The sequence below is a fragment of the Protopterus annectens genome, chromosome 8.part0, assembly GCF_019279795.1.
Source record: "Protopterus annectens isolate FY-2018-M chromosome 8.part0, PAN1.0, whole genome shotgun sequence".
NCBI classification, from domain to species: domain Eukaryota; kingdom Metazoa; phylum Chordata; order Ceratodontiformes; family Protopteridae; genus Protopterus; species Protopterus annectens.
The window spans coordinates 1,376,842,910-1,376,857,076 of NC_056741.1; the positions used below are offsets into that span (position 1 = coordinate 1,376,842,910).

Below are 14,167 nucleotides of genomic sequence, written 5' to 3' on the forward strand. Positions count from 1 at the left end.
ATACCAGAACAGATCAAATGAAGATCCTCATGACAAATAAGCCACCTTGGTGGACACCCAGAATAAATAGGTTATACAATAACAGAAATAAACTGCTGTCAAAAACAAGGGGGAATGGTCCCAGCAAAGGAAGAACTCCAGCCAAAACATAAACAAGCAGATTAGACACTTTGAAAAGTCCTCTAAAGCTAATTATGAAACTAAATTAGCATTCCTAGCTAAGATAAATCACAAAGGATGTTTTAGCTATGTCTGAAATCTAAAAGGGAAGGCCCAGCTTTGTGCCGAACTAGCTGTGGATGGTACCACTTATACTGACCCTGAGGACATCGCCAACCTGCTAGCAGACAGGCTTAGCAAAACTTCACCCCTCTGACCCCACCAATCATACCCCATAAATGTGTCACCAGTCCTCCATAGTCACACTCTCCAAGGCCAAAAACACAGCCTACATGGGACAGGGCAACATCCCAGGCTGCTTATTAAATGTTATAAAATAGGAGTTAGCGGAACCGCTGAGCACGCTCTTCAGTCTCAGTCTAAGCACTGGCTTTGCCCCAGCTGAGTGGAAAATAGCAACTGTAATTCCCTTGTACAACAGGAATCCCTCAACAGACACTGGAAACTATAGACCCATAAGCCTAACCAGCCTTATCTGCAAGGTCATGAAGAGAATCATCATATATTTTATCAACAAGGATATAGGTGAATACATGCGAATCTCAAAAATGGACAGACCCCTTCACAAACCAGGCACAGTCCAGAAGTAATCCAAAAGAAAGCCATGTATTCCTTTCACAAACCAGGCTCAGTCCAGAAGTAATCCAAAGGAAAACCAAGTATTCCTTTCACAAACCAGGCTCATTCCAGAAGTAATCCAAAGGAAAACCAAGTATTCCAGCTATAAAATGTTCCACTGTTGTAAAATAAAAAGCACAATCCAGTTGTAAAAACCTACTACACTTTATTTCTGTTAAGTGCTTTTCGTCTCGCTTATAGCGAGACTTCTTCAGACCACATACAGTTACTTCACACTATGGTATAAAACCTGTTCCACTCTCAAATTCCATTCAATTAATTACACAAGTAAACTATGCTGCTTGATTAATAATTGATAAATGATACATCAGTTAAGTTAATGCTTCACTGTTACTTAGATTTCAATAAATGAAGCTCCTAAATAGTGTGCTGTGTGTGTTGCTTACATTAAAAATATGTAGGCTCTTGCTGAAATACATGTACTTGCATCATACGATAATTAAATCAATTTTATAAGTTTGTGTCAAGTGTTATCAATTTATATTTATATTTAAAATAAATACTTGTTTAAAATACATAGTTGAAAAACATAATTAAAAAGTTATGAATTTATATTTAGAATAAATAATTGTTTAAAATGCATAGTTAAGAATACATACTTAAAATGTTTCACTTCTACAAGGTCTATTACTTAAAACATACCTTAATACATAAATAAATCAAGACATTAATACATAAATCATCTCTACCAAAACTGTTACAACTATTTGCTTGAAGCATGCAGTATTTAAATAAATTTAAGTATCTAACAAATCTTATCTAACAAACTGTCTGAAGTACATTTCCTGAAGTTTATAAAACAAACAGTGCTAGTCGTAAATTGTCTGATGATGTGCATTCAGAAATGAATAATAAATTAATAAGCAGGGCTAAGGAAATGCAAGGGAAAAGGCGGGGGGGGGGGAGAAAGGGAGGGAAAGGAATTCTACAAAATTTTATATGTACCCTCTAGAATGCATGTTTAGATTTATGACTTCATGAATAAATTATCTTGAAAGGCTCTTCAATTTCAATATACAAGCTATTGAATAAATTTCATTCAAACCAGGGGCAAGACAGGCACGAGTTCTTAGTTGCCAGGACAATTCTAATTTTTCCAAGAGTAAAGCAATTGGTCCACCTCTCCCGTCTTCTGCAACACTGTCTATTGCTCGGAAACCAAATGAGTGGTTCGGGTATTCACCTACATGTCTGGCTAAGGCATTTTCTAGTTTACACTTCCTAATACCATAAAGGTGTTCATACACTCTTTCCCTAAGTTTCTGGTCAGTTTTACTGATATAGAACGCAGGACATGATTTACATGAAGCTAAGTAAACCACACCTTTGGAGTTACAGTTGAATTTGCATTTAGTACTGTACTCCTGCCCACGGATAGTAAAATTCTGATCTGTATCAATGTAGGGACAATAAGGACACATCTGGCATTTACACATTCCTTTAGTATTACCAAAGAGTACTTTTCCTTTATTTCCTTCCAACAGGTTCTTTAGATTTTTTCCTTTTCTAAAAACTGTTTTAGGCGGCCCTTGTAGTTTACCAGATAGAACACTATCGGACCGAATTAAGTCCCAATTCTTACTTATGATGTTCATTATAGAATATCCGTCCAAGATGTATGAAATAATAAAGTCAGACGGGCCTATTGGGTCTCTTGCATTACCATGCCTTTCTAATGAAATTGATTGCAGCATGTCCTACACCCCCAAAATGGGTCGGTCAACCCCTCCCCCCTGTCTTTTATTTACCACATCCACAGTTAGGTCCTTTACCAGTCGTTCAGGGTATCCTCTCTTAGAGAACATTTCTCTAAGTTTCTCACACTTCTTCCTCATTTGAGACCATACGAGCTGCCCTCACAAGCTGCCCCTTCACCACTGATCATTTCTGGGGCAGAGGGTGACAGCTACTAAAAAGCAAGAACGCGTTAGAATAAGTGTCCTTTCTGAATATTCTAGCTGTATAGGAGTTGTATTTCAAATCCTTCTTTAAATCAATGTCCAGGTAGGCTATTCTGTCCATAATGAAAGTGTAAGTAAACTTCAAAAAACTTTTTGTATTGTTCAAATATGACACTAACTGGATGGCATTATTTTCGTCCCCTTCAATTAACATAAAACTGTCATCCAGAAATCGTGTATAAAAATGTATCTGCCTTGCAATGCGAGGAACCTTTCTTAAAAACTCTCTTTCCCAGTATGCCATCACCAGGTTGGCAAAACTGGCTCCACATGGGGAGCCCAATCCAATGCCACACCTATTTTTTGTATATAGTACTTATTACCAAAGGTGATAAAATTGTTGGACAAAATAATGTCCAACAATTCCTCCACTAGTCCTATTTCAGACCCAGGGGACCCTAAACTGTGCATCAATAGGCTTACCCACCCAATACCTTCCATATGAGGGATTGATGAGTACAAGTCCTTAACGTCAATTGTTAAAAAATTCAAGTTGACATTAAACTGGAGGTTTTTTATATTGGCCGGAAAGGACCGTGAGCCTTTGCAAATTTGTTCCTGTTGCCCTACATATTTTTTCAAAATCTGGTCCACGTACTTTGCACATGCATAAGTGATGCTGTTTCTCGCATCGACTAATGGCCTCATGGCTGGATCAGAAACAGACTTATGAATTTTTGGAATACCGAACAGAATAGGGATCTCAGGAGCTGGCATGTTCAGAAAATTGAAAGAGTCTACATCTAACCTGGCCTCAACAAACATTTCTTCCAATGAGGAATGTATTCTCATATAAGCAATATTTAATTCATTCCGTGATACTTCAGAGTACACCTCACTGTAAAGAACTTTCCCCATTTTTTGTTGGTATTTGTGCTTGTCCATTATCACCAACCCCCCACCCTTGTCAGGTTGCATCACTCTAACATCTGTCTGTTGTATCAATCTGAGGGCTTCTTTCTCCTTAGATGCTATGTTATGGGAGCTACCCTTAAAATGCTTATGTTGGTTGATAGGATTGTACAAATCCAACTCACATACCTGTTCAAATGTAGCTAGTGTAGGGTGTAGGGGCAGACACTAAGTACTAGCAATATGAAATTATTTATTTTCATAATTATCATTACCAAACAAAAATTTTAGGGTTAGTTTCCGGGTAAACAATTTCAAGTCTATAACAGTCTCAGATATTTCTGCTTTTCTAGATGGTATGAACGTCTGTCCTTTTTGCAAGTAAATCAGCTAAAACAACATCTACTTCCAGACTACAGAAATTGAAAATTTTAAAGTCACTTTCTGTACTGAGAATCATTTCACAATTATTTGAAGATGTCTCCATTACCTCCGTCGTGGGTACTGGTTGTTTGTCGAATTGTGCACAACCCGAGGTAGACCCTGCCTCAGGTTGTAGCCTGAGGCCTGTTTCTGAAAATTTCCTTCCCCTTCTGGGATAGATGGGAACCCCCCCTTGTTGCGTGTTCCTTTTTGTAGAAGTGTTACAATTCAAACCGGCCCCATTCTGTATAGTCCCAGAAGGACTCCTTTGTATAGCACCACTTTTGTTGTTACTAGTCCTATTGTTCTGCTGATTATGCATTAAAAATTCAGCCTCCGTTGAAAGGCCCTTCGTCGATGGACCAGATTGTGAATTGGGGGGGTTTTGCGTAGGCTTTGCCTGATTCATATGCTTCCCTGTCTCTTTTCATTTTTTTTTACCTTTGTTTCCTTCAATTTTCGTAAGTACTAGTCTATGCTTGAAAAACATCTTTCATATTCAAATTTATAATGTGAAAAGTCCAAGTCCTTCTTGATAATTTCATCCAAAATAGTTGCTTCCTTCATCAATTCCTCCGCTGCCTGTTGATAGTGTTTGCTCATCAGTTCAAGCGGTTCCGTTCCATGCTTATTAAAAAGCATTATTAAGTCTTTGTGGAAGTTAGAACCTTCCACCAGCCCAGTCGGGTATTGCCAGGATCTGAGCCCCTTAGGGACTATACCCTCACTTACACACACCTTAAAATAAGCAACTTCGAGTTGCAACATTTTGTATTTTAGTAACTTGGAATCCAACAGTTTAAGGTTAACTGTTATGTTCGGTAACCCTTCAGCCGGTTGCTCCATATCCAGTTGTCTACTACTTGTGGGCTCTTGAAACGTTGGAACATCTTTGAACCAGGCGTTCAAGCCCTTGGACAGAGCTCCAATAAGCCCCAAGGGTTCATTACTCGAATCAACAGGATTCCCATTGTCCTGTTATAAATTAACTTCACCATTTACTGCGTTTACAACACCCTCGAGCTGTGTGTTTGTGCTCAGATTCAGCAAAGTTTCAGAATTGCTGCCGGTACAACAAGGAAGAACAGTTGATACCGAAACAGCTTGTGTGCTCACCGGAAGTTGAGAGGTTGTTATACTGGTAGACAAAGAGTCCACACTTACAGCAAGTACCTCTAATTGCTGTGACAAATGCCCAACCAAGGCTGTCAAGTGTTCCTATTTCATCAATTTCGAGAGCTGACTGGATGGTGTTTGGGGTACTCTCCATGTCTCACACAAAAACAAACTTAAAAAAAACGGCAACAAGTAAATACATGCGGATCTCCAAAACGGACAGACCCCTTCACAAACCAGGCACAGTCCAGAAGTAATCCAAAGGAAAACCAAGTATTCCTTTCACAAACCAGGCATAGTCCAGAAGTAATCCAAAGGAAAACCAAGTATTCCAGCTATAAAGTGTTCCACTGTTGTAAAATAAAAAAGCACAATCCAGTTGTAAAAACCTACTACACTTTATTTCGGTTAAGCACTTTTCGTCTCGCTTACAGCGAGACTTCTTCAGACCACATACAGTTACTTCACACTGTGGTATAAAACCTGTTCCACTCTCAACTTCTCTTCAATTAATTACACAAGCAGGGAGAACATTTGGATATTAAGGTTTAGATCTGACATTCCACCAGGCCTTAATACTACGCTCTCTGTTAAACCTTTTTTGAAAATGAAGAAACTGAAAGTTTATGTATAAATATACAGTTCTTTATGTGTATATGTAGTCATTATTAGAGCCTAATTAATTATGCAGTTAGTTGCTACCATGTTTTTTCCTTTAAGAGAGTGATTGTGTTGTTTCATTTTATTACATCTAATTATTGCTGCTGATTATTTGATTATTTGAATTTCCCGCTCTTTTGACTATTTAAACTGTCAGGGTTTTTGTATTTTTGTATTCTGAGTCTGAAGAAGCCATCTAAGGTGAAAGCGCTAACTCGTTCTGTCTTTTAATAAATTATTTCTGATTTTAACGCTGCAGTTTATTCCAGAGGATTTATATGCACAGAGTATTTCTACAAAGGGACAAGCAAACCAAGAGTCCTGTGCCAATGCCAAAGTCCTGCCAAACACCAACAGCTTAGTCCAAAAAATAGAAAGAAAGTTAGGCAGGACACTGCTATGAAACGTAGTTCTTTTATTAAAACACAAATATCCAAGGTTAGCGCTTTCGGGATAAAAACCCTTCATCAGACACAGTAAAAACTCTACAAACATTATTTAAAATATCCACCAGCCAATGAGCTACTAGTAAACTACCCGCCTTTTTTGTAGTGCGGGTTTTAAAGGGACAATGTCATTAAGACCAGGGCTCCTATGAGCCATCAATTGTAAAATCCAGCATGATTCCAGAGATTCTGTAATTAATTTTACATCGCCACCTCTGTTATTCATTGTCACATTGGTTATGGCCTTAAAAAGTAAAGTATGAGTGGGATTTAACTCAATGTGCCTATATAGTGCATTATGCCTGTCCTTGTTCCTAATATTGGACAGGTGCTGTAAGACCCTTACCTTGAGCATATTATTCGTCTTTCCTACATAAAATCCCATACATTGTGTACACTCAGCTAAATACACCAAGTTTGCTGTCCTACACGTAGCTCTAGCTTTAAAACTGAAAATTTGCCCACTATTGGGATGAGTAAAAGTTGTAACTTTATTAATATGTGGACAAGCTTTGCAAATCCCACAGGGTATGGTACCTATATTTGTTTTAAATGGTCTTTCTATAGTTAATTCTCTTTCCTTACATAAAATATCCTTAAGGTTCCTATTACGCCTATAACCAAAGGTAGGGCGTGTACCTATAATCTCCCTCAACCTAGTGTCACTTCTTAAGATGTTCCAATTTTTATGTACAATTTCCCTAATATCACCTATATTACCACTATATGTGAAATAGATCTTCGGACATTGTACATTAATATTAGGTGCCTTAGGAACATTCATTTCACTCTGTGTACATCTGAGCCAAGGTTTATATCTGTCCACCCTTCTTGGTTTACTATTATTCACTGTCTTGTCAACCAAATGTTCATTGTAGCCCCTATCCAAAAAACAACGCTTCAAGCCATCAACCTCCTTTTCAAATTGGGTATCATCAAGACATATCCTTGATGCCCTGCATACCTGTCCCTGAACTATGTTCGCAAACATGTATCGAGGGTGCATGCTATCAAAACTTAGCATGCTGTTCTTCCAACATTCCTTTCTATAGATGCTGGATACTAAACCCTCTTTGGTCCTAGTAATGCAAACATCTAAAAAGTCCATTTGAATATCAGAGTACTTGAGGGTAAATCTAAGAAAAGTAGTCGTGGAGTGTAAATATTCCACAAAACTTTCCAGAGAGGAAATATCACCCTTCCAAAAAACAAACACATCATCTACAAAACGCATATACGCCCCTATGTGTTGCATCCAGTACTGGTTATGAAGAATGGTGTCCCTCTCCCAAAAAGAAAGAACCAGGTTAGCATATGTGTTAGCACAGGGGGTGCCCATGGCCACCCCCTGTGCTTGTCTATAAACCTGTTTGGCTCCAATGAAGACATTGTTCTCTAAAACTAGGGTCAACATATTTTTGATTAGAGAAATTTTTGTAACTTCTTCCCCCAAGTCATGTAATACCTCCCCCACAGCACGTATGCCATACTCATTACTGATCACAGTAAATAAATTTTGAACATCCAAAGTAACAAGTAACAGGTTGTCCTTAGGTAAACATTGATTAAATTCACTTACTACTTGTAAAAAGTTAGCTGTATCCTTTAAAATGTTTGGCATCCTATTAACAAAAGGGTTTAGGGTGTGTTCAAGCCAGATGGATATGTTTTCTGTCACCCATCCCCTGCCAGAAACAATCGGGCGTAGGGGAGGGTCTGACAGTGATTTGTGAAACTTTGGTAAAGCTTTGAACACTGGAGTTACTGCTTTCTCTATCAACAAAAATTTTAACAAATCTTCATTAATACTCATTTCAAAGCATAACTGTTTTAAGCTGGTGTGCACATTATCTATTACCCTCTTTACAGTTACTGGGTTAATTGGTATATATGTGGTCCTATCTGACAATAAATGCTCAATCTTAGTATTGTAAAAAGATGCATCTAGCACCACTATGGCACCACCTTTGTCAGCATTTTTTATTACTAAACTCTGATTGTTACTCAAATCCCTTAATGCTTTTTGTTGTAAGCGAGATAAATTATAAAATCTACTTGTCTCTTTGTTCTTAAAGTATTCCTGCAAGTCGTTTTCGCAACTACTAATAAAAAGGCTCATGGCTGGGGAGAAGGGTGGAGTATAGCAGCTAGGCCGTTTCAAAACATCTCTATTAAAATTAGTATTACCAAATACACATTTAAGGGCTAAGCCCCTACAATACATCATTAGATCTAAAATTATGTCTTGAAAATTACTATTCTGTCCTGGAACAAAAGTCAAACCCTTTTCGAGCACATATAACTCCTCTTTAGTTAAATTGTGAGATGAAAGATTAAATACGATACCAGGAGTATCAGAAATAGTCAATCCATAGTTCTCCTCTTCTTGGTGGCGTCCCTTCCCTCGCTCAATGATCTCTTCCACGCACCTCGTTTCTTGACAGGTGCTGGAAGAACACCCAAAAAATGCTGTGGCTCCCTCGTGGCTTTGGGACGTGCTCCTTGTTCCAAAGCCACTATATCGCAAGAGGCAAAATCAGAAGAAGGAATAACATCTTCTGATATAGATGCTGAATTTACCATATCTGGGAGAGCAGGGCAAATCCTCCGCTCCACCTGTCGTTCATCTATCGCATTCTCGATATCAATACTCTCTGTATTGGCTCCTGCTGTCGCTATAAGTCCCAAATTGTTCAAACCATGCTGTGGATTTTGTACAACAATTGCTGTTACTTCCGTTGGTTCCTCTGTGTGTTGCCTCGATGTACGCACTTCCTGTTGACGTCTGCTCATTCTCTTGGTGTCACCTAGTTCATTTCCGGATGGAAATGAACCCTTGTACCTGGGCCATACGAAGATGTTGCCCTTTGAGAAATCGTCAAAGTCCCTTCGCAATTTATTCAATTTCTGCAAGCGTAGCTTTTCATTACTATCAGCTAGCGTTTGGTATAGCTGTGTTAAACGCTTGAGATGGAAGGGCTCACAATATTCCTCTTCCAGCTTACGGCGCAGAGTATCAACCTCTTTCTCAAGTTTATTAATTTCTGGTGCAAAAAACGTATTTAAAATGTCCATATATTTAAAACTGGTGAGTAGATTAAGTGACTGCCATTGTGCTAGCAGTTCAGGATAACGGTCTCCTTGTGCAGGCATGCACAATATTCTCATACCTCGGGGTATTATTCCATATTGCTTGCAGGCTTCAAAATGGAAAGTCTGCCACTTTAATTTTTGTAGCCTGCTCGTTTTAAAACTCAAATCTCTGGTACAGTCATCAAAGTTCTTGTCTGTGGCTGCTGGTATACAGCTGCCCTCCGATACAATGCTGCTCACTTTAAAGCCCAAATTCAATAAGGGATTACCTTGTGTAAGGAAGTCCATATTATGCAGCAAATTACTGTTACAAAGGGACAGTTGATTGCCTCAGCCGTGTTTGACTCCTATCATCTGTTTTATTTTATAATTACACAAGTAAACTATGCTGCTTGATTAATAACTGATAAATGATACATCAATTAAGTTAGTGCTTCACTCACTATTACTTAGATTTCAATAAATTAAGCTCCTAAATAGTGTGCTGTGTGTGTTGCTTACATTAAAAATATGTAAGCTCTTGCTGAAATACATGCACTTGCATCGTACGATAATTAAATCAATTTTATAAGTTTGTGTCAAGTGTTATGAATTTATATTTGTTTAAAATAAATACTTGTTTAAAATACATAGTTGAAAAACATAATTAAAAAAAGAAATACCATTTATAAAGATGGTAAAAAGTAGTGGGCCCAAAACATTCCTTTGGAACCCCAACAATTACAGACAGAAAGGATGCTTGCCATCTAGCACTCTGTTTGCAAGGAGTTATGTAGCTCTTGAAACACTGCAGTGAACAATCACTCATATTAAGTTTGGACGGCCTGGTTAATAGTACTGGATGTGACAAAGTATGAAAGGCCTTTGAGAGTTCCAATAAAAAGGATGCTACAAGATTTCATTGGTTTCTTTTCTGTTTTTCCTGTTTGAAAGAATGATAATAATATTGTTCCCAGACTCAATCAATGTTGTACAGCTAGCTGAGATGATAGTTAAAAGTATAGCTGTTTTCCAAGTCAGAAACTTGAGGTCAGCAGATGCTGCTAGTTCAAAGGGAGGCAAAGTTAATTTTGTTGTTTATATATGTTAGAGTATGTGTGCGTGTGTTTATATAACATTAGTCCTTTTATTGAGAGAAGAAAGGATTGCTATAGTTAATAAATTGTAAGCTTGAGGGATGTACTACTTTTACCGAGTAGAACTTCCACGTGGATATATACGATTCTCTAGTGGATCTATTTCTTAAAATAGGTACAGGGGTACGCAAATAAGTCAGCAGTGATCAAGTTATTCATATGGTAAGTTATCAGATGCAAAAGGTGGCAGGTTTTTATTTCTTAAGCAGCTTTCTGATTACAAGGTCAAAAGAAAATGAATGGTTTCTATATGAGATGAAAGGTTCACTGAAAGTATTTTCAGTTTCCATGAATGAAGTCACAAGTTTTATAAAATGTTAGGAAGGAGAGGCAGAGGGGCATAAACTGAGAGGCTTTCCCAGATGAAGGACAGGGCATCCACTTTCCAAGCTTGGCTGTGGGGAGTTCGTGTGCAGAATTTGTGCAACTGGTAGTTTTGAGGGGAGGCAAACAGGTCTACCTCTGGAGTCCCCCATTTGTTCCTCAAGAGGTTGAATATTTTGGGTTTTAGTTTCCATTCGTGTGGGTCCATGAGATTTCTGCTTAGGTCGTCTGCCAGTGAATTTAGTTTGCCTGGCAGGAATTGAGCTTGCAGGTGTACTTGGTAGATCAAGGCTGTGTTCCACAGAGCCATGGCTAGTCTGCAGAGAGGGCATGAGTGGGTTCCTCCCTGCTTGTTTATGTACCACATAACTGTGGTGTTGTCTGTATTGACCAATAGTTGTCCTAGAAGAATACAGTCTTTGAAGGCTGTCAGAGCATTCTGTACAGCAAACATTTCTTTTTGATTGATATGCAGGTGCATCTGTCTTGGGTTCCATCTGCCCTGAATGCACTGCCCTGCCATGTGAGCCCCCCATGCATAGTCGGATGCGTCTGTTGTTAGGGTTTGGGCGGCGGGGGTAGAGTGAAAGGGAGTCCCTAGTTGTGGTAGCAGGCCTCTGCCCACCAAAGGAACACTGTCTTCATACAAGTAATGATATAAATCATTGTTTCCAGGTCCTGAGAATGTTGACACTGTAGGCTTTTTAGATACCATTGGAGTTTCCTCATATTCAGTCTTGCATATGGAATTAGTAAAATGCAAGAGGCCGTGAACCTCAGGGCTTGCAGTATTTTCCTTGCAGATAGCTGGAGTTTTGTGGCCAATAGTTTGAAGTAGGTTGCCAAATAAACTTGTTTCTCCGGAGTGAGGAATGCCATCTGGGAAGTTGTGTTCAAGATTGCTCCCAGGAATACAATCTGTTGGCAGGGTACTAGGTGAGATTTCTTTTCGTTGATGGTGTACCCCAGAGAGGTTAGAAGTCTCTTTACGAATGCCAGGTGTTGTAATAGCAAGTCCTGGCTTTCTGCCTGAACAAAACAATCATCCAAGTATGGGTAAATTTGAATATTTCTCTGCCTGCAAAATGCAATGGCTGGAGCTAGACACTTTGTGAATACCCTGGGCACAGTAGATAAGCCAAAGAGAAGTGCAGAGAACTGATCGTGCATGGAGCTTGCCCTGAGGCTTAGGTATTTCCTGCAAGATTCCCTTATTGGGACGTGGAGGTAAGCTTCCTTTAAGTCTAGGGTTGCCAGCCAGGCATCCTTGGCTAGCATGGGAAGAAGCTGTTGCAAAGTTAGCATTTTGAATTTTGGAATTACCAGAAAGGTGTTGAGAATAGAGAGGTCCAGGATGGGACACCAGGAGTTGCCTTTTCTGGACACCAGAAAAAGTCTTGAATAAAAACCTTGTCCCCTTTGTTCCGCTGGGACAGGTTGAATAGCCCTGATATTTAGAAGATAGAGAACCTGCTGTTGGGCCTCCACTCATTGGTTTGGGGGTAGGTCTGGCCAACCATTTGGGTTTGGTAGTGTGTGGAAGTGAAATCTGTATCCTTGGGAAACTATGTTCAAAAAACATTTGTTCTGGGTAATGAGTTCCCAGTTTTTTGCATGCAGGGCGAGCTTTCCTCCTAAGGGAGCAGGTAGCTGAGCAGGGCTTGGAAGGGTTAAGGTTAAGTCATTGTGCCATTTTTCCGTAGGGGGGTGGCTTACTACTCCCTGCTTTGGAAGTGGGAGCCCCTCACTGTTTAGGTCTGTGCATAGCCTGAGACAGTAGCCTAGGTGGTCTGCTGTTCCTGGGTTTGGACTGAGAAGACTTAGAAGAGGCTGGAAAGGACCATTTCTTGGAAGGCAAATGTCTACTGAATCTGGGAGACTGCACTTGTAGGAAATCTTTAACAGTTTGCATAGATTTAGCTTTTTCCTCCATCCTTTTGAGGACGACTTCTGCTTTGTTGCCAAAAAGGCGGTCTTGGTTTAAGGGAGCATCCAGTAATTTAGCTTTTACATGATATGCAAGTTTTGTTCCTTAAGCCAAGCATGCCTTCTAATTACAGGCCCAGTGACAGCAGCCCTGCAAGATGCTTCTAATGTGTCAAAACCACACTGCAAAGTATGTTTGCCAACTTGTTCTGCAGAATGCATTAAATGCTGTAATTCTTTATGTTCAGTACAGTCAGGAATCAAAATCATTTTCTGTTTAAGTAGCCCCATAACATGCTGCTGATACTTTAACATATGAAACTGGAAATTTAAAGCCCTAATGGCCAAAGTAGCAGAAGTGTATACCTTCTTACCCCATCTGTCTAAGGCTCTAGAATCTCTATCAGAAGGGGTAGGATTTTTGGCAGCAGTAGCCTTAATGCCTTTTGGTCCTTGGGAAATGGTCTCTGGATCCACAGAAGGATTCTTGAAGAGAAACTTGTGAGAGTCAGGTACTCTGTAGTACCTGTCAGGTTTTCTGGGAGCTGGAGGTAAAGTGTCTGGGGTAAAGCTAGATTCCAAGAAAGCATCATCTACAATGTCTAGAACAGGAGGGATAGCTAAAGGCCTGTGTTGAGGTAGTAGTAGGAATTCCATAAGTTTCTTTTTGGACTCAGAGTAATCCTAGCTTTCCCAGCGGAAATGCTCCCTAAGAGTGTGCAAGGTATCACTGAAAGAAAAATCCCCTGGAGGGAAAGCAGAGGGAATAGAATCCTCTGCATCAGGAACCTCATAAGTAGATAAGGGCAAATCCTGGTAATCAGAAGGAGCAGAAATATCAGATTCTTGATCAGAAGAATCAGAAAGAAAATCAGTTCTAGGTCTCTTAGAGGGGGAAGGCTGGCTTCCCCTAATTAAGGTAATAAGGTCTTTAGCCATTCTAAGCATTTGTTTTTAAGGCATATGGGCCTGAATCTGCCGTTTGGTCGCAGGTTTTCTAGGTGTGGTGCGAGTTTTTGGCCTGGATGAAAACGATGGCATCAGTTTAATATGAATGTCTGTAAGCCTGACTACACCCTCAGACGCTGGTGCCTGCACAGCGGCTCTGGACCCATCCAAGGCAGAGACATCCACAGGTTCCATAGTCAAAGAAGCATCTTGCAGCATACCGGACACCGAGTGGGTCTCAGTAGAGGTCTGCGAATCAGAAGTAGCGGGTATCAGGGGCTGCGAATGCTCCTCACGGAGTACCGGTGGACTGGCTACTAGCTTAACGGAAGCGTCGTCGGCAGTTTTGGACCTATGCGGTCTGTCTCTGTCTTTATCCTTACATTTTTTCGGAATATCGGTAGTTGGATGGCTTGATGAAGCCATTTCAGAGTACACAGAACGAGTACGAAAATAATTAGCT

The 14,167-nt window shown here is 39.7% G+C and overlaps 1 protein-coding gene across 2 annotated transcripts in view; it reads right to left on the bottom strand.

Moving 5' to 3' along the window:
- Nucleotides 1–14,167, bottom strand: part of RNF214 (ring finger protein 214) — a 706,739-nt gene that overhangs the window by 156,022 nt on the left and 536,550 nt on the right. The window lies entirely within an intron of this gene.